Genomic DNA, 19,991 nt, shown 5'->3' on the forward strand with positions numbered 1-19,991 from the left:
CATCCGACCGCTCACTCCCCTGGCCTGGGCGGGCTCCTCCATTCAATATCTTGGGGTCCAGCTGACCTCTTCCATCGCCACCCTATATGTGGCTAACTTCCCTCCCCTGCTGTCTCAGATACAGGCTGAGTTGACTCGCTGGAAGCCTATGTTTATTTCTTGGCTTGGACGCGTAAATGCCGTCAAGATGACGCTGCTCCCCAAGCTTCTGTACTTGTTCCAAGCCCTCCCCATCTCCTTGGACGGGGGTTTCTTTCGGCGACTGAAAACCATGATTCTGCGCTACGTCTGGCAAGGGGGCCGAGCCAGACTTTCCTTTCTTACGCTTCGCCGACCTCTGAGGAAGGGCGGGGCTGGCCTGCCGGACATGCTCCTTTACTATAAAGCAGCACAACTCCGGGTGTTGGCTGAATGGACTCAAATGGAGTCAGAGAAGCATTGGTTGCACATGGACAGGAGTGTGGTGGGTCGCTCTATTTGGGACCTGGTTTGGAAGGCGAAAGGTCTCGCAACGCATACATTAGCACCCCTACTAGCACCACTCTGAAGGTTTGGGACTCGGTCTCTCATGATGAGCGATGGACTTCCTTTCCTTCCCCCTTCACACCTATTCACTTTAATCCTGCATTCCCGCCGGCGCTAGTTGAGGGGCCTTTTGATAGATGGAAGGCGGGAGGTTGCCATGCACTTACACACTTGTTTCATGGCTATGAGCCGCTCACCTTCCACAACTGCATGCGCGATTATGGTGTGCCACCTACTGAACGCTACCGACATGCCCAGCTGCTACATTGGGCACTGTCTCCTGAGGTGAGGGACGCTGCGACGAGGCCTCCCACTACTTTTGAGTCCTACATTACCCGCACATCCTCCATGAAGGGGGTGATTTCCTTTCTCTACGACTTGCTGTTAACCACGGCTGTTTCACCTCGCCCTAGATACATGGAGTTGTGGGAAGGGCACCTGGGAAGAGACATCTCCGACGCAGAATGGTCACATCTTTGGCGCGACCTACACACATTTAATCATTCAATCGATCTTAGGGAAGCGCATATGAAAACTATGTTAGATTGGTATCTATATCCGACCCGATTGAAAAGGATTTTTCCTTCAGCTTCTGACAGATGTTGGCGGGGCTGTGGACTTCTGGGGGACTTCTGCCATATCTGGTGGGACTGCCCCATCATACGCCCCTACTGGGAGGAGATACTGTCTCATATTAGGGAGATCCTGGGCTACCCGGTCCCGGATTCCATTGGCTTTGTGCTCCTTGGCCTTCGGGACCCGCTTCTGGAGCACCAGACCAGGGCCGACAAGCACATCCTTTGGCTCTGCCTGGGGGCGGCTAAACTCACTCTGGCTGCCTCATGGAAAAAGAAGGAGGCCCGGCTCTTTCCCTTTGGTTTGCTAGACTCTGGAGGCTGCTGAGTGTGGAACGGATGGCAGATATCTTTAGGAACAACTTTAAGAATTTTGCTTTCAGATGGGGCCCACTGGTCCGCTTTCTTTCTCGTGGGTTGCCGTCTGCGGTATGCCCACCCACTATACGTGCTTTACATCTGTTTCAAGTGTGATCCGGGCCTGTATGAACGGTTGTTGTCTGGCTGCCACCATCGGGGGGGTGGGCGCACTGGGGAGGTTGGAGTCTCTGGGGAGAGGGGTTTTTTCCTTTTTCGGGGTTTGCTTTTCTTTTCTGCCAGGGGATGTGGACGATTGCTTTTATTGTTTTGCACAGTATGCTGATTTCCTTGAGGCCGCACTGCAAGGAGGCGTGCACGGACCTGGTCGACCTAGCCTCTGGATTGCATTGACTTGCCCGATAATATGCAGGCTTTCTCCTCCGGACTTCTCAGGGGGCTTGACGCTCTTCCGAGCTGCATTTTTTGGAACTCTTTCTTTTTTGCACCATTGCATTCTGCCCTGTGTGTTGACGCTGCTCAGCCCTTCATGAACATTTCCTGCTGCCTGGCCTCTTTGTATTGACCCCTGCGTGGGTGCCTCTCTGATTTACATTTCATGTGTCTTCATCCCCCCTTTCCTTTCTATTGTTTCTGTTTTTCTCTTTCCTTAATAAAATATCTTTTACAAAAAAAAAAAGATATTGATTACACTGTGGGCAATATATAGGCATGGTAGAGGAAAACTCTATTGCATCAGTACCAAACTGCGTAATTTGGACAAGAATGACCAATCATGGCAAGAGAAAAAAAGTTAATCTCACAGACGTTGATTTTTTTGAAACCTTACCAGCTATGTTCCTTTAAAAAATACACAATGCATTGGCAAAAGAAAGTGAAAAGGACGGAGTACAGTTTGTGCGTATTAGGCAAAAACTAAGTTGACATTCTGGCCATTTCAATAAATAAAAACTTAGGCGTGACTTCACACCTGGCTTGACACACAAAATCATTATCACTAGCTTTTTCTAATCACTAAGACCGCAACTCAGCACTTAAAAAAATATTTATCTTTAGGAAACTGAGTATAGAAGTTAATATTTCATCAATAAAAGCATTGGTGCCATATCTTGGCTTTAATATTTGCTAAGTGTTAGCGTGTTTCAAGAAAGATACACAGCAGGTTTTGTGTTTACATCCTGGCAGCCACGCCAGCCTCCATCACCGCTTAAGACTCCTTGGCGGTAGGTTGGCGGTCACTTATCCATCAAACAATCGTCCCCCACAACTCAACCTTCGGTTATACACAGAACCAGGCGCACTGCAGCCTTGTTCCCATATAATAATATTATGTTATGTTTTATTGATTTGCATAGTGCATTAATCACTCAAGAGGGTATCCAGGCGCTTGGACAGGTGTGTAGGTGTGAAGCCCCCCAAGGTGCTTATGTGAAGAGCCGGGGTTTCAGCTTCTTGCGGAACTCAAGAGGTGAGGAGGCGGCTCTGATGTGTTGAGGCTTATGGTTGTGGGTGGAGCTAATAAATGAAGTGGGTGGGGCCACTGAGGAAAGGGCGGGGCAGGGGGAGTGGGTGTGGCCTCCTTAAAAAATGTGAGCACCTGCACCTAATATTTTACAAATTGAGCACTGCTCCGGGCAGATCTGAAAGTCTTTCACCAGTGTGCTCTGTACGACGGACTGCCTACAACCCGAATCCAGTAAGGCTGTCACGTTTTTTTCCATTGAGTGTAAGACTTACGTAGAAGCCAGAACCCATTTCTTCTGTATATAGGATGGTTTTGGGTATACAACTGACATCCATCGGTTCTTCCGTTGACTTTTTTGGTGGACAGGTCCTAGCTATATACCCACACTCCCAACACTCGTAGCATTGGGGTCCCTGGAACGGAGCGGCCTCACCTCTAGAGGGCTTGCCTTTCAGAGACTCCGGGGTGGCCCGGTTTTCTTCTCATTTTGCATGCATCCTGTGGCATACTGTGAGGACCTATCAGGTTCAAAAGCTAGTGTCTTTGGTTGGGCCCGAGCAAAGGACGTTGCCATCTCCACAGGTTGATCCACAGAGAGATGTGGCTGTTGACATAGCCACCTCTGGGTGGGTGTTGGTAAGGCCTCAAGAAACTGCTCCAGATAAATGACCACCAATATTTGTTCCTTGCTGTTCTCTTGGGGTCTTACCCATTTATAAGCAGCCGCCTTTAACTTTAAAAATATTGTCTTTGGGGTACCTCCAGGGTTACCTCGTTCCTTTCTGAATCTTGACCGATATGCTTAGGAATCCATTCCCAAATGGTCCAATATGACAGTCTTAATCTCCTTGTAAGGAGTGTTTCCTGTGGGGTTAGCCACCTGGTACCCAGCCTGGGCCTCCCCTGTCAATAGCAGTGCTAAAAAGAAAGGCCACTTCCCCCCCGGCCACCCACAGCTTGGGCAGCCCTTTCGAAATTCGTAAGGAAGGCATCCGGGTCCTCGCCCGGTTGATATTTCTGAAGGGATATGTTGGGGGGCCCTGCATGTACCCCTTGGTGGCTCTGTTGATTTGTGGTTTAGTGCGTTTGACTGTCAGCAACCTTATGTATGCATTCAACCTGCTGGGTGAGCAAAGCCTTGAACATTTCCCTGTCCACTTGGGCCGTCATCATCTGTCTCTCTGGCCCATTCCAATTTTTCTTGACCATGAATTAGTTGTTGCATTAGGCTTTCCATCATCTCGGACTAATGGAATTATGCCCACATTCTACACCACGTATGTAGAAGAGTCGGTCAAGAAGGAGCTGTCTGCATTGAATAATTTATTGGTGTGCACTTTGTATTAGTATTACAGGAAATCACAATGATTGATTGTCTCTGTTATATTCTTCTTTCCCACAAGGTCTTTCACTTCAGTCCCTTAGGTGAGCATCGGCAGCCGTCGTCCCTCGGACAGAAAGAAAAGGGTCAGGTAAGTGTTTTTGCTTCATGGTTTAGTCAAGGGAGGATGTGAAGGATAAATAATAGCTATGCATAAAAGTGAAGGGAGGGGGTAGAGGTTGGAGTAACAAAAAAGAAAAAGAGTAGCCAATGATTTCTGCCCTTGTCTTTCTTTTCCGTCTCACTTATATCCTTTTCCCTGGGTCCCTTTCACCCCTCCTCCTCCCCCCCGTCCCTCTCTGACAGAGCCCCTTTCCAAAACCCTTTAGACACCCGGACGCACCTGGAAGAGCCACGTCCCTCCGGGGCGTAGTCACAATACGTCCTTCATTGAGGTCTGGTCTCCTTCTTCGGCTTTTCCTCCTCCGCCGGGTTGGAGTGTTCTGTTCACGGACAAGCTGTGACCTCTCCAGGGCTCCGGTTCTCTCTCTCAGAAGGCTGTTAGGTGTTCTCCGTCTGGTTTCTCCACCTTGCGCACCCTTGCTGCATGTAGCTGGACCAACTACTGACCAACCTGACGCGCTCTCCGTCCCGCCTTCTTGAATCGTGTATCGTCTGACGTCTGTCCTCATCTCCGTCTTAAAGGGGCCTCCTGCCGATTCCCCTCTCTCCACTTCTTACTGGCAGCAAAGCAGCCAACTGGTAACAGGGGACTGTGAATATAGGAGGGGAGAAACATATGAAGGGATGGCATGGCACTCTTATTCTCTATCTCATTGTGTACTACAGGGGCTTCCTGACACCCATCTTGCTCACAGGTTGGACATCCCTCCTCGCAGCGTGTTTGGCAAACAGCTGAGTTGTGGTTTTAGCATGGAGTGACCTTGCAATGACAGCAAGTGCTCCTCTGCCCCAACCCAGAAATTCTTGTTTATTTATTGCACAACCATTCTTGTTCCCAGGCCAAGACCTTATTCAGGCCTCCCTTGTCCCTGACCTATTGATAGCTGCTACGCCTCATGGACGAATAACAAACTGTCTCATCTGCACAGTGTATGTTCAGACCGTAGTTGGTCAAGGTGTAGTGATAGTGTTCTTACGAAGTGGAATTCGTAAGCAAATGTAGTTTCATAGAAACTAATCCTTCACTTTCACAGATGCAAATGCGTCAAAAGTCATCATGTGAAAGAAAAGGCAACTTTGTCGAACGTGTCCATGTTAAAATGGCAGCGTTTCTCTCTGGGCCTAACTGAGCCATGTGACAAACCGTCGCAAGTAAGATTTTGAGAAGGAATAATACAATAGCAGTTTTGAAGCAGTGAATAGATATTAGTTAAGCTGGAGAGATTTAGAAGTGAGGTTCAGCTGAGAAATGTATCCAAAAAGTGTTTAACATTCATGCCCATGAAGAGGTCAGATGGTGTGCAAGATGGATTGGCTGATTTGAGGATTGCAATCAGTTCTCTAGGTGAGAAAAAGAATTAAAGTGAGAGTGTTCAGCAAAGAGATAAAAGAGAGATGAGGGGCAGTAAGTGAAGTAGCAGGGTGTTCCCAAAAGTGGTGATCTTAGAGGAAAGTACGAAGAAAGGTTAGTGGTAGAGAGTGTGGAGTGAATGATGAGTGGGCTTAGTGGGGAGTTTAAGTTAGATGAAGGATGTGGGTGAGACTGTAGTCATCAGATGATATCTTGAAAGTATGTGCACTTGATATTAGCAGCAGCTAGAGACTGTGGGCCAGATGTAGGAAGGCAGATACCGGTCGGTAACGGCCGATTTCGGCCGTTACCGACCAGTATTTTGATTTTGGGATGTAGGGGCATGTTAAAAAACAGAATCGGTAATTTTACAGATTCGGTAAAATACCAACTCTGTAAAATTATCGAATCTGTATTTTGACATGTAGGTAGCACTTAAATCAGTGCTACAGGGGTTTAAGAAGTCGTTATTTACCACCAACTAGAAGTTGGTGGTAAATAATGAAAACCCTTTCAAAAGCATTTTTTAGGCTTTTAAAACAGTGCCATGTTGCAGAAATACATGCCCTAAGGGCATGTATGTCTGCAACATGTGCACCCATGCACAATTGAGGGGTGCAACAGGCTGTCAAAGTGACACTGTGCCACCCTTCTATGTTTCCCCCAATTACCGAATCGGTATTTACCGATTCGGTAATTGACATTCATTCCTATGGGCCTCCAGGCACATAGGAATGAATGGCAATTACCGAATCGGTAAATACCGATTCGGTAATTACCGAATCATACCAATTCGGTAATTAATTCAGTAAAATTACCTACATCCCGATTGCCAGTTCTTAAATACCGAATCGGTATGATTCGGTATTTAAGAATCAGTAATCTGGGATTACCTACATCTGGCCCTGTGTGTTTAGTGCATTTATGTTAGTGGCAAGATTTTCTTGTTTAATTTGTCGGGAGGTCAGTAGAATGAATATAGAATTTTATAATTGTCTGGAGTAGGCCATATTAATTTGCTGCATGTGCAGTAGCCTGCCTACACATGATTCTGTTTTCACTCTGGCATGAGCAGGTTGTCAGCTCATCTGGTTCTGTTTACTGATAATGTTAAACGCAGATCTAAATCACTTTTAGATTGGTCCATCCCATGTGGTAGATCCTATTTTTTAAACCTCTCTTTTCTCCAGTGAGTTTGGTCAGTAACATACCAATCCCGGTACAGGAGAGAATCCGCTTTAAGGCTCAATGCGTCGCCCATAAATCTCTGAAGGGAAACGGTCCACCCCTCATCAGGGCCCTGGTTAGACCTTACAAGGCCTCCAGAAGACTTCGCTCTGACGAGCTCCACTTGGCAGAGGTTCATAGAATAATGAGGGCCAGATCGAGTGGTTGCGACTCCTCATACAATGAAATGAAATGAAATGAAAGGAGGATTTATAAAGCGCGATTGCTGCCCTGAGGCGTCCAAGCGCTAAAGAAAGAAAGTGGTACTGACCGCTGAACCAATCGTCACAGAGAACTAGTTAATTCAATTCCGCTAAGCTTTGGAATTCCCTACCACTCTCTCTCCGGAAAGAATCTAACCACCTGGCTTTCCGTAAACAGCTGAAGACCTGGCTCTTTCCCTAAGGCCCCCCCCTTTAGTCCTGCCTCTGGGTAGCCATGCGCTATATAGAAGCCTTTTTCATTTCATTTCATTTCAATCCTGCCCCCTGCCCGTACAGTTTCTTTATTACCTTAACTCTCTGTTTGTACTAAGGGTTTCAACCGAGATCTGTGTAACTGTGCAGCTCGTATAACATTTTGCCGACCACTGGTAACTATCAGCTACTCAGCGCTAGCCTTAAAATAGACGCTTCCAATGCTGAGCAAGTGCCTTATTTAGAGTTTGGAGGGCAGGGGACTCCTTCCTAATGTGGTGGGTGTCCCACCTCCCATATTTGAAGAGCCATTAATGTTAATGCACAGGTAATATTGCAGACTGGACATCCGCCACGTTTATAATTGTGTCTGCCAAACTCTGAATAAGGCCCCAAGGCTCCATATTCTTTTCTATTTGGATTAAGAATACGTTCTAGTCCTTCATCTCTCTTCATTCTAGATAATATCGGAGTTAATCCTACAATTTTTCCTTGGTATTACTGTTTAAAACTTCTGCCCTCCAAGGAGACTTGATTAAAGTTTGGCCTCCAGAAAAGCTCTATTTAATACAGCTCTACATGTTCATAGGAGACATTTCAAGGTTGCCTGGAGAGTGCTACAGTGCATTTCTTGTCTATTTGTAAAAAACATTCAATTATTTTCAAAACTGCTGGCCTGTCCAGAAGTGAATTGAGGTATAACAGACCCACAGGAGTTTAGCAACTTCACGGTGTCTTTATTTTGCATCAAGGTTCTGTAAATTCGTCCTTTGATTCCCACGCTTTTGTTTGACTAAAGTATAATTTTGGATGATGAGGTCTGATGTTTGGGTGAAGGAGTTTGCCAACTGATGTTTTACGGCAAAAAAATCCTTTTTTGATAACTAATTTTATTGATTTTGGAAAACAGGAATAACGACACAGCGCTGATTCAGCCGATGCCCATGCGCACTATGGTACAAAGGAGGAGTCACCTACCTCGTGACTTCCAAAGACTTTTCCAGGACAACAACAAAGTGCAAACATCTGGTCCCAACACCAGATGGCGATCTATGCACAGTGTGTGACTCTGCAACTCTACATGCCAAGGACAGATGCATACTGGTAAGTAGCATTTCCCATTCCACCTGGCCCAACCACCAAATTACATATATATCATTGCAATTGATTATTACAGTCAATAGAAATTCAACAAAATTTAAAAAATAACCGTGTTTCAACAAATGCCTCCCATCTCTGAGGCAAATAATTGTCTTATTATTCCAATTAAGTTATTGTAAAAGGAAGATGTACCCTTCCTCATACAATTGTCTTCTTTCATTTAGAAAAAATCACAGTAGTAAATTCTAGGCAGCTTACTTCACAATGTGGTCCAAGTGTGACCTGGTATATATCCACCAACAATTAAACAAGTTTCTTTGGAGATCCTGTTATCAGTCTAAAAACAGAAGTCAATATATATAATAAGTGGACTATCTTGCTTAATTATTTAATGGAGCTATTACCTGCTTATACTTATCCACAGGACTAGATTTGGAGTTACTATAGTTCGAAGATCAAATGTCCTCCAGTCTTTGGCTTTGGGCAGTTTTTATGCTTCAGATCTAGACATAAATTACATATGTCATTTGTATTTAGTAGTTTCTATCTACACGCTGCACTACCTCAAGCCTTATTACGATTTAATCTAGATGGGCAACTTATAATCAGGTATCAATAAATACTGGGAACTGCTGTTATATTTCTACATCATATTATGGTTGCCTCACACACATATCTCTCGATGTATATCCAGGGTTAATACTAATAGAGGTATTGAGATGTTCTCATTCGATGGCTCAGCAAAACAAGTTCTTACAGTTGTGTTTAGCCGTACTGGGCAGGTTTTGTTTACCGGCCTCGGTAATATAGGTTGTGTCATATTCAGTGTAAGAAAAAGGCAATATTAGTGCAAATTGACCAAAGTGAAACCTGTCTTCACTACAATTGCTACCTAAATGAATCGCAGACACTTAAAGTCTAGCATTCAGGTTATCATTAGAGAGACACGCTTGAGTTTAGTACCATTCGTGCTAGCCTCACTTATTTCACAGATTCAATCCAGCGCAGTCTGTCGAACTCTCAGTGCGTCACGTCAGCGATAGCCTATATGTGCTGCACCACTGGGATTGAACCATGTGACCCGGAAGTGTAATCAACTCTGAGCAATACATGTTGCTCAAAAAGTGTCGGCCATCTTAAACACACCAGTTCATCATATATATTGATATATTTTCAATATCTTGCCAAAAAATTGTATAATCGAAACCGTATTTGTGCGCTGTTATTACCTCACTCAGTTTGTGAATCTAAATATTTAAATATCACACGGGACAGAAAATAAAAAGAGTATTGTCACCTGAGTGCCCAAAATATCAGTTGTGTAACACCTAATGTTGTTAATTAGATGTGTCTTGTTTATACTGTGTCAACAAAAAGAAAGGGAGTTAGAGGAACTTTAGCTAGGCTCGCCCTCCAAATATTAAGTCAAACAAAAAAGGTCTCTGTTTCCAGATACCTAAGAGCCTTGCTAGATAGCAGTCAGCACACACTGGGGTTGACTGTGGAAATATGTTATTGTGTACAAAAAAGGAGAATTGCTCCTTTTTTAGGTGTCCCCTCACTCACCGGGGTTGCCCCACGGTGACATGCTTCATCATTGGGGCCATCCCAGTCCTCTACGGGCTGGGGCGTGCTGCGAAGTTACGTAGGAGCACTTTATAAGACTATGTGTGGTGCATGTGTATTGTGGGGAGTGGACTATGTGATGTGTGTTAAAAATACCTGCCCAGTAGGTTTTCAATAAACTTTATTCCTGCCTCTAGGTGGTAATATTAAAAACGGGGTGGAAAGATAGGCTGCCCTAAACGTAATGTGTCCAGATGTACCTATCAACTCCTATAGTCAACTATAGGAGTTGATAGGTACATCTGGACACATTACGTTTAGGGCAGCCTATCTTTCCACCCCGATTTTAATTTTACCACCTAGAGGCAGGAATAAATACACATGCACAGGCCCTGTAGGTTGATGCAGGTTCTGGGCGCCCGGTACCGGGGAGAGGGATGGCGGAATGCGGGGATGGTCGCCTGGTGGTAGGGTCGAGTAGGGAGCGGGGCGGACAGGGGACGGGACGACCAGGGGTTTCTGGGTGCGGGGCTAGGCTATCGGGGTGCTGAGGAACGGGGGGAACCACGCCACAAGGCCAGGTCCAACACCATCGATCTGTAGTTATTGTGGATTAATTGGAGAAGAAATGGGATATCCGCCGTCCAAATTTGGTCGGATTGATGGGAAGAGCGGTTGGTAGTGATCACTGCTTTTTTGAGCAATCTCTACCTGTGAAGGAGGATTTCCCTCTGTCCTGCTTGTAAGAAACAGCCTGCGGTTGTCGAAATGACTGCTGGTCCAAGGAGGAGGAGTAGCCCGGTTGGCCTTGAAAGGGTTGGTCTTGCCGGTATTGGTTGTAACCTCCCCAAAAAAAAGAGGAGACACGACCCCTTGCGGTACCAAAGGGCGGCTTTTTAAACTGTAGAGTGCCGAGAGCACTTGCTGGGTAAGTGTCTTTCTTTATTGCCTGGCGGGCGTCATCAATGTGCTGGCCAAAAAGTCATTCGCCGTCGTAAGGCATGTCAATAATCTTTGTTTGTACTTCTTGCTGAAAAGAAGTAGCTTTTAACCAGTCTTGACGTCAGAGGAAATATAACAGCAGTTCCCAGTATTTATTGCTACCTGATTATAAGGCCCTGCGAAACTTAGGCTTCAGACGCGCCATGCCCGGCTGGGGATAGAGGACTTCCTGAGTGAGATAAGACAAGGAGTTTCGATTGCACCTCCGGCCTCCCCTGGGAGACTGGTTTCTCTCACACCTCTGGCCTTCCCCTGTGGGCTGGTTTCGATCACACCTTTGGCCTCCCCGAGAACTGGCTCTAGACCCTGATGGGCGTCTGGGAATCCCCGGGCACATCTTCTAAAGGATCAAAGAGCCAGCCGACGGAACCCTCCAATGACCAGCCCTGAGGCAAGGGATCCCCGCCTGCGAGGGTCCGGACATCAAAGGGGCACTGCGCTATATCAAGGCTCGTCCAAGAACTAGTAGTCAGTTGTATCCTGGACAAGAGAGCCCTGCTTATCTGATCGCGGCTCAACCCTTGGGGAGAAGACTGGAAACCTGGACCTTATCGAGCCCTGCTGACGCTGTCACGGCTCATCCTCGTGAAGAAGGAACTGGAACCTCGGAGCCCTGCTGACCTCGTCGCGGCTCATCCTTGAACTCTAAAGGACATTCGTTGAACAACCTGAGCCCTGCTGACATGGTTGCGGCTCCTCAAGAACTGACAGACACTCTTTTCACTCCGGATCGAACCCTGCTGACCTCGTCGCGGCTCAAGGAGTACTCTGGTCCGCCGGCTGGACCATTGACGCTACCACCACGAACGGGTTCGAGAAGAAGTGAGTAGAACAGCCAGTACGGTCGCCATCTTCCGTATCCCCCGGCTCCAGGATTGAGAGCTGTGCGCAGGGTACGCTTCGTGCTGGCCTAAAGATCGAGACTGTACCGCTTCCCTCTTCCTCATCACTGAGACTTTACGATCCCTCAATCGCATTTTGCCTAAATCTCTACTGTTGATAAAGAACTTACTTATTGAAAGCAACTGTGTGGTGTCCGTTCATAAGTGGGGTGTGAACTCAGTGTGTACGATCCTAGACTCTAAGTCCTCCCCGGCGAGGACCTCACGTTAAGACTCGGCATTATTTGTGGGAGAGGTGGTTCACGGAGTGGTCGGGAGAGACTAACCTGGCCCTCTAGGATCGCCCCTTCTAACAGATGGGTTTTGGACATAGTGTCCAGAGGCCACACTCTGGAATTTGTGAAATTCCTTCAAATTCTCCCCCCAGAGTTCCTCCTCCTGCCCATCTGGGGGCCATCATAGACACACAGCAAACAAGGGCTTTTGTCTCAAACGGAAGGCAACAGCGGATTTCCAAACTGGCAACTCTCCTGCGCACAAAATAGTAAGTTTCTGTTCAACAGTTCAAATCGCTTCTGTAGATGCTGTCTTCCCCTATTCCCCTAATTCGCAACTGTTGACTCAAAATGAGACCCTTAAAGGAGGAATTCGACAACGAGTGGCAACAAGTCTCCGCGTCCTTCGACAATGTCATCAACATCACGTCCCAGATACAAAGAGCATTGCTATGGTGGACTTGCATACCTAACATCTCAGCAGGCCGTTTGTTTGTAGTGGATGCTCCAAGTTTCATCCTCACGACAGATGCCTCTCTCGAATGGTGGGTAGCGCATCTTCAAGCCCTCACAGTCACGGGGAAATGGGCCACCCACCAACTTGGCACATAAACCTTTTGGAGTTACTGGTGATATTCCTGGCTCTTAAGTCCTTTTGCACCTTCATTCAAGGAACTTCAATGTTGATCCGAATGGACAACACAACAAGCATGCATTATAACAGAGGGCAGAAGGGCACGAAAAACGAGGGAAACAGGGCAGAAGGGCACAAAAAACGAAGGAAACCTCGGGCAGAAGGGCACAAAAAACAAGGGGAAAACGAGTGAAACAGAGGGCAGAAGGCCACAAAAAACGAGGGAAACAGAGGCAGAAGGGCACGAAAAACGACGGAAACAGGGCAGAAGGGTACAAAACAAGGGGAAAACGAGTGAAACAGAGGGCAGAAGGGCACAAAAACGAGGGGGAAACGGGTGGAACAGAGGGCAGAAAGGCACAAAAAAACGAGGGAAACAGAGGGCAGAAGGGCACAAAAACAAGGGGAAAACAAGTGAAACAGGGCAGAAGTGCACAAAAACATGGGGAAAACGGGTGGAACAGAGGGCAGAAAGGCACAAAAAACGAGGGAAACAGAGGGCAGAAGGGCACAAAAAACAAGGGGAAAACAAGTGAAACAGAGGGCAGAAGGACACGAAAAACAAGGGGAAAACGAGTGAAACAGAGAGCAGAAGGCCAAAAAAAACAAGTGAAACAGAGAGCAGAAGGCCACAAAAAACAAGGGAAACATCAATCAATCAATCAGTGACACTTATATAGCGCGCTACCTACCCGTAGGGTCTCAACGCGCTGGGGGGGGGGGGGGGTGCCGCTACTGCTCGAACAGCCAGGTCTTCAGCTTCTTCCTGAAGGAGAGGTGGTCTTGGGTCAGGCGCAGGTCGGGAGGGAGGGAGATCCAGGTCTTGGCGGCCAGGTAGGAGAAGGACCTTCCTCCTATAGTCGCTCTTCGGATGCGGGGGACGGCGGCGAGGGCGTGCTTGGCTGATCGGAGGTGGCGTTTGGGAGCGTAGAAGTTGATCCGGCTGTTGAGGTAGCTCGGGCCTTGGTCGTGTAGGGCTTTGTGTGCGTGGGTGAGGAGGCGGAAGGTGATTCTTTTGTTGACGGGGAGCCAGTGAAGGTCTCTCAGATGTGCGGTGATGTGGCTGGTTCGTGGGATGTCGAGGATGAGTCTGGCTGAGGCGTTCTGGATCCGCTGGAGTCTCTTCTGGAGCTTGGCGGTGGTACCTGCGTAGAGGGCGTTGCCGTAGTCCAGTCGGCTGGTGACGAGGGCCTGGGTGACGGTCTTCCTGGTCTCGGTGGGGATCCACCGGAAGATCTTCCGTAGCATGCGTAGGATGTTGAAGCACGCCGAGGAGACGTTGTTGACTTGCCTGGTCATGGAGAGGGAGGAGTCCAGGATGAAGCCCAGGTTGCGTGCATGGTCTGTCGGTTTGGGTGCGGTGCCCAGGGCGGGAGGCCACCAGGAGTCATCCCAGGCGGAGGGTGAAGAGCCCAGGATGAGGACCTCCGTCTTGTCAGAGTTCAGTTTCAGGCGGCTGGTCGTCATCCACTCGGCTACCTCTTTCATCCCTTCGTGCAGGTTGGCTCTGGCGGAGGCGGGGTCGTTGGTCAGGGAGAGGATCAGCTGGGTGTCGTCGGCATAGGAGAATATGCTGAGGTTGTGTTTGCGTACGATGGCCGCGAGGGGGCTCATGTAGACGTTGAAGAGGGTGGGGCTCAGAGATGATCCTTGAGGGACGCCGCAGATGACTTCGGAGGCCTCTGACTTGTACGGTGGTAGGCGGACTCTGTGTTCTTCCGTCGAGGAAGGAGATGATCCATTCCAGCGCCTTGTCCTGGATTCCGATGTTGCTGAGGCGCTGTACTAGGGTGCAGACCGTGTCGAATGCCGCGGAGAGGTCAAGGAGGATGAGGGCCGCTGTTTCTCCATTGTCCATCAGGGCTCGGATGTCATCGGTGGCGGCGATGAGGGCGGTCTCGGTGCTGTGGTTGGCTCGGAAGCCAGACTGCGAGGGGTCGAGGGATCCGTTCGTCTCGAGGAAGGCGGCCATCTGCTTGTTGACGGTCTTCTCGATGACTTTGGCTGGAAACGGGAGGAGCGAGATGGGGCGGTATTTCTTGAGTTCGGTGGGGTCCGCTGTTGGTTTCTTGAGTAGAGCGCTGAGTTCGGCGTGTTTCCAGCTCTCAGGGAAGGTGGCGGTGTCGAAGGATGTGTTGATGATGTCTCGCAGGTGGGGTGCGATGACAGCGTCGGCCTTGTTGAAGACGTGGTGAGAGCAGGGGTCGGTCGGTGATCCGGAGTGGATGGAGTTCATCGTGCGGATGGTGTCTTCGGTGCTGATCGGGGTCCAGGCGTGGAGGGTGGTGGTGGGGGGTGGTTGTTCGGTCATGGTGTGCGTTGGTTGGTTGTTGAAGCTGTTGTGTATGTCCGCGATCTTGTTGTGGAAGTATGAAGCGAGGGAGTTGCAGAGGTCTTGTGATGGGGTGATGTCGTTGTTTCCTGCGCTGGGGTTGGAAAGCTCTTTCACGATGTTGAAGAGTTCCTTGCAGTTGTGTGCGTTGTTGTCCAACCGGTCCTTGAATGCTGTTTTCTTGGCGGCGCGGATCAGCTGGTGGTGCTTCCGGGTGGCAAGCTTGAAGGAGGTCCTGTTGTCCGGTGTAGGTTCCCTTCTCCAGACTTTCTCGAGGGCTCGGCAGTTCTTCTTGGAGCTCTTGAGTTCGTCGGTGAACCACGGGGCTTTCTTGCTGCCGGGTCTGCTGGGCGGGGTCCTCAGCGGGGCGAGCTCGTCCGCGCAGATGCTGATCCACTTCGTGAGGTTGTCGGCGGCCTGGCTGGGGTTCGCTGAGCTGGCAGGAGGGTGCTGGCTCAGGGAGGTGGCGAGCTGGTCTGCTGTGATCTTGTTCCAGCTTCTGCGGGCGGCCTGTTGCTGGTGGTGGTGGGTCGTCGTTCTCTTGAAGGTGAAGTGGACGCAGCTGTGGTCCGTCCATTGAAGCTCTGTGGCGTGGCTGAAGTCGATGTCTGTGCTGGAAGAGAAGACTGCGTCGAGCGTGTGTCCGGCGAGGTGGGTGGGGGTGGACACCAGTTGCTTGAGTCCCAGGTTGGCGAGGTTGTCCAGCAGGGTGGTGGTGTTGTGGTCGTTGTTGTTCTCCAGGTGGAAGTTGAGGTCCCCCAGGAGGATGTAGTCAGCGGAGGGGAGGGCATGCGGGCTGACGAAGTCGGCGATGTCCTCGCTGAATTGGGTGCGTGGTCCAGGGGGTCGGTAGATCAGGGTGCCTCTGAGGGTGGTGTTCGGGTTGGTGTGGATCTGGAAATGCAGGTGTTCGGCGGTGGTCAGGGTGTTGTCGGTGCTGGTCGTGAGACGGATGGTGATCCTGTGGATGATGGCGATGCCTCCTCCCATCTGGTTGGCGTTGCGGTCCCTCCGGACGATCTTGTAGCCCTCTGGGATAGTGATGGCGATGTCGGGAGCTGAAGAGCCATCCAGGTCTCCGTGAGGAAGGCAACGTCAGGGGCTGTGGCGTCTAGAAGGTTCCAGAGTTCGATGGCGTGTCTGTGGACGGAGCGGGTGTTGAGCAGGATGCACTTGAGGTGGGTGCTGCTGGTGTTCGACTTGGCGGGTGCTGGTGCGAGGCAGGTCCGGATGCAGGTGAATTTGCAGGCGTGGCAGCTGCAAGGTCCGTGGGTACATCGTGGAGTGGCTTGATGGCATTCTGGGAGTCGGCCGGTGTTGAGTGCGATGAGGGTGGCGGCGGAGTACGTCAGGCGGGTCGGTCGGGGTCTTCGGGGGCCAGGGGTCCTGGCGCTGGTCGCGATCCGGTCGCGGACGGGCGCAGACGGGCTTACCTTTGGCGCGCCTTCGGCGCACAATCGCCGCGCCCGCTGCGCGTGACCGCTGCGCGTGACTGCTGCGCGTGACCGCTGCGCGTTCGCACGGTCGCCATTTAAGGCGAAGCGCGCGGGTGGGCGGAGCAGCTGGGAGGCGGGAGCGGGGAGGGAACAGAAGAGAAAAGGGGCGGGGCAAATGGCGGTGGCGGGAAGCGGGAAGCGGGGAGGGAGAGCGGAGGGCGGCGAGGTAGGCGGGCAAACAGGAAGGAGACTGAAACACGGCACAGAGGTTACAATCAATTAAACAGGCACAAATGGAGGGCAAAATGAAAGGCAAAACGGGAAGGAAAACGCTGTCACGGCACAAAAAATACAGGCACAAATGGCGGGCAAAACAATGGTAAAAACAGCTGAAGAGACGATCACACGGCACAAAAAGAAACAAGCACAAATTTAGGGCAAAACAACTGGCGAAAACCAAAGGGGAGCGACCAAGGCGGCAGCGAGGCCGGCGGTGAGGCAGAAGGCAGGCAATGGGGCACACGCAGCAGCTGGTGGCCGTGCGGCGTGGGGGTGTCCCACAAGTGGGAAACAGAGGGCAGAAGGGCACAAAAAACAAGGGGAAAAGGAGTGAAACAGAGGGCAGAAGGCCACAAAAAACTAGGGGAAACAGAGGGCAGAAGGGCACAAAACAAGGGGAAAATGAGTGAAACAGAGAGCAGAAGGCCACAGAAAACAAGGGAAACAGGGCAGAAGGGCACAAAAAACAAGGGGAAAACGAGTGAAACAGAGGGCAGAAGGCCACAAAAACAAGGGGAAAACGGGTGGAACAGAGGGCAGAAGGGCACGACAAATGAGGTAAACAGAGGGCAGAAGGGCACAAAAAACAAGGGGAAAACGGGTGAAACAGAGGGCAGAAGGCCACAAAAAACGAGGGAAACAGAGGGCAGAAGGGCACGAAACACGAGGGAAACAGAGGGCAGAAGGGCACGAAAAACAAGTGGAAAATGAATGAAACAGAGGGCAGAAGGGCACGAAAAATGACGAAAACAGAGGGCAGAAGGGCACAAAAAACAAGTGGAAAACGAGGGCAGAAGGGCACGACAAACGAGGGAAACAGAGGGCAGAAGGACACAAAAAACAAGGGGAAAACGGGTGAAACAGAGGGCAGAAGGCCACAAAAAACAAGGGAAACAGAGGGCAGAAGGGCACGAAACACGAGGGAAACACAGGGCAGAAGGGCACTGTAGGAAGGGGGAGTCTCTAGTTGACGCAGTGCAACACTAGCGGCAAGCAGGGACTCTCCTCTTCCTCGTCAGGGCTGAGGGTTACCTTCCAGACAACCTCTGCTTACCCTCTAGGTAGTGTGGCTTAAGCAGTCGTAGGCTAATCTTTGGGGCACATAGGGTTAAACACTTGCAATATTACACCTTCACAACCAACCCACCACACAACGAGACCAAACTGTATTCTGTAAAAATATATATCTTTATATAGATTTTAAGCAGGCTTGTGAATACAGTTAATGACTTTCAAATATCGGTTCCAAATTACTTAGTTCAAGTTGCCACAGTTCTTTCTAGCAATAAGCGTTTCTTTCGGGCCTTCTGGCCGGTTTCAACAAAGTTCTTGTGGAGCGGGCGGCTTCCAGGGGAGCTGTCCCACGTCGCGTTGCCTTCCTGGGTTCGCTGTTCGTTGCGGCTCTCAGCCGAGCAGGTCACGGGTCATCCGGGGCAGCGGTGCTCTGTGGCGGCAGGGTCCTTCCTTTGGCGTTCACTCCGACCCTGGAGGCGGTGGCTGGGTGGTGGCGGCAAGTGGCAGTACGGTCCTCAAGTGCAGGACGTACCCAGCCAAGTGCCGGTGCAGCTGTGCGCTCACAGCTGAGCTGTCGGGCAAGATACCGACTCGGTGGACTCTCGCAGGGCAACTGTCCGTCTTTGCAAGTGGGTTGGCTGCTCGTGGCGCAGTCAACTCGAGAGCTCGGACCGGACGGGTCCTCCTTCGCTTTGCTTTCGGGCTCCCGGTGCAGTTGCGGTCACGGTGTTCGGGCCAGCGGCGGCTGGACCTCACTTTGCTTTCGCTGTTGCTTTGGGCCCCGGTCACGGTGGTCAGGTGCATGTCGTTGCCTTGGAGGAGATTCCTCCGTCGGTACTGCGGCGATAAGCAGCACCCACAGTTGTTTCCTTCAGGGTGTAGCGCCCACTGGTCCTGGGGCGCTGGTCAGGGGGCAAGTTCACAGCAAGCCCTTGGAGATCTCTCAACAGAGTTTGGCACAAAGTCTTGTAAAGCAAAAGTCTTCTCGTAGTCTTTCCTTTCTCCTCTCCTTCGGCAGCAAGGCACCAGACACAGGCAAGAGACAGCACCCTTCCTTGTCCTTCACGGTCCTTCTCGTCGGGCAGAGTTCCTTCTGTAGCCCAAACCGGATCTAACTTTCAAGGAGCAGGGCTCCTTCTTTTATAGGCCACTTCTTTTGTTCTCGCAGGCCAGGGGGGCCTTTGCATAGCCACTTTCAGTCCTTGAGTACCCCGGCGGGTGTACTCCGGCTTCTGCTTTCAGTGTGAGGGGCAGGCGCATCAGACGCCCCACAGGAGGTGGAGCCAGCATTGTGCGGACAGGAGCAGCCAGAGTACCTTGTTGATGGGGCTTCGCCCTTCCTGGGCCAGATGTCGGCTGAGTCATCAGTCGCTCTCCAGGAGGGTGGAGCCAGCATTGTGGTGGCAGAGCACAGCAAGATCCAGAGTCAAGAGCCACTCCTACTTCCCACTAAGGTGTAATCTGCGCATTCACCACCTGCCCTCTCCCCAGCCCTGTCACTCACACATCCCAGACAGTCAGATACACATACCGGCAGAGGCGGGCTGAAATGGTTAGGCAAGCAAATGCTAACTTTCTAAAAGTAGCATTTGCAAACACAGGATACTAAAATAAACTTGACTACAAGAAATATTTTATCATCCTGAGTTCAGGCATACTAAACATGACTCGCTACCATGCTCCTTGAGCCTGCTGGGATTATAGCGTGTAATAATTCCAGCAGCTCAGTCTGGCCTAATGGAGCAGGTAGCCTTCAATAGTGAGCTACGGTTTTGGTTGTAAGTCACTACTAGGACACGCCACACACATCAGGGCTTGTCCTACCTCGCACCTACAATGCACCCTGCCCGCAGGCCTACCATAGGGGTGACTAATATGTAGTCAAGGGAAGGTTCGGGGGCTGGCAAGTGGGGGCACTTGCCCAGCCAGCGTGACAGTACGAGACCGCACACGGGTTCTGCGGGCGCAGTTCCCAGACACATCTTTACGGCTGCTACGGTGGGTGGCGCAACCAGCGCTGCAGGCCCACCAGCAGTATTGGCATCTACAAGCCCCGGCACTCTCTAGTGCGCGTTACTAGGGACTAACAGTAAATCCAATGCACCAATCATGGATACCAATCGCATGTA

At 50.2% G+C, this 19,991-nt stretch overlaps 1 long non-coding RNA gene across 1 annotated transcript in view; it reads left to right on the forward strand.

Annotated features, from left to right (window-relative positions):
• Positions 1–4,284: 4,284 nt before the first annotated feature.
• The window catches only part of LOC144806847 (uncharacterized), a 46,645-nt gene continuing 30,938 nt past the window's right edge, over positions 4,285–19,991 (forward strand). Inside the window, exon 1 of the long non-coding RNA XR_013606038.1 lies at positions 4,285–4,355. This is a non-coding gene — a long non-coding RNA (uncharacterized LOC144806847). The remainder of the gene's footprint in view (positions 4,356–19,991) is intronic.

The sequence above is a fragment of the Lissotriton helveticus genome, chromosome 1_2 (assembly GCF_964261635.1).
Source record: "Lissotriton helveticus chromosome 1_2, aLisHel1.1, whole genome shotgun sequence".
NCBI classification, from domain to species: domain Eukaryota; kingdom Metazoa; phylum Chordata; class Amphibia; order Caudata; family Salamandridae; genus Lissotriton; species Lissotriton helveticus.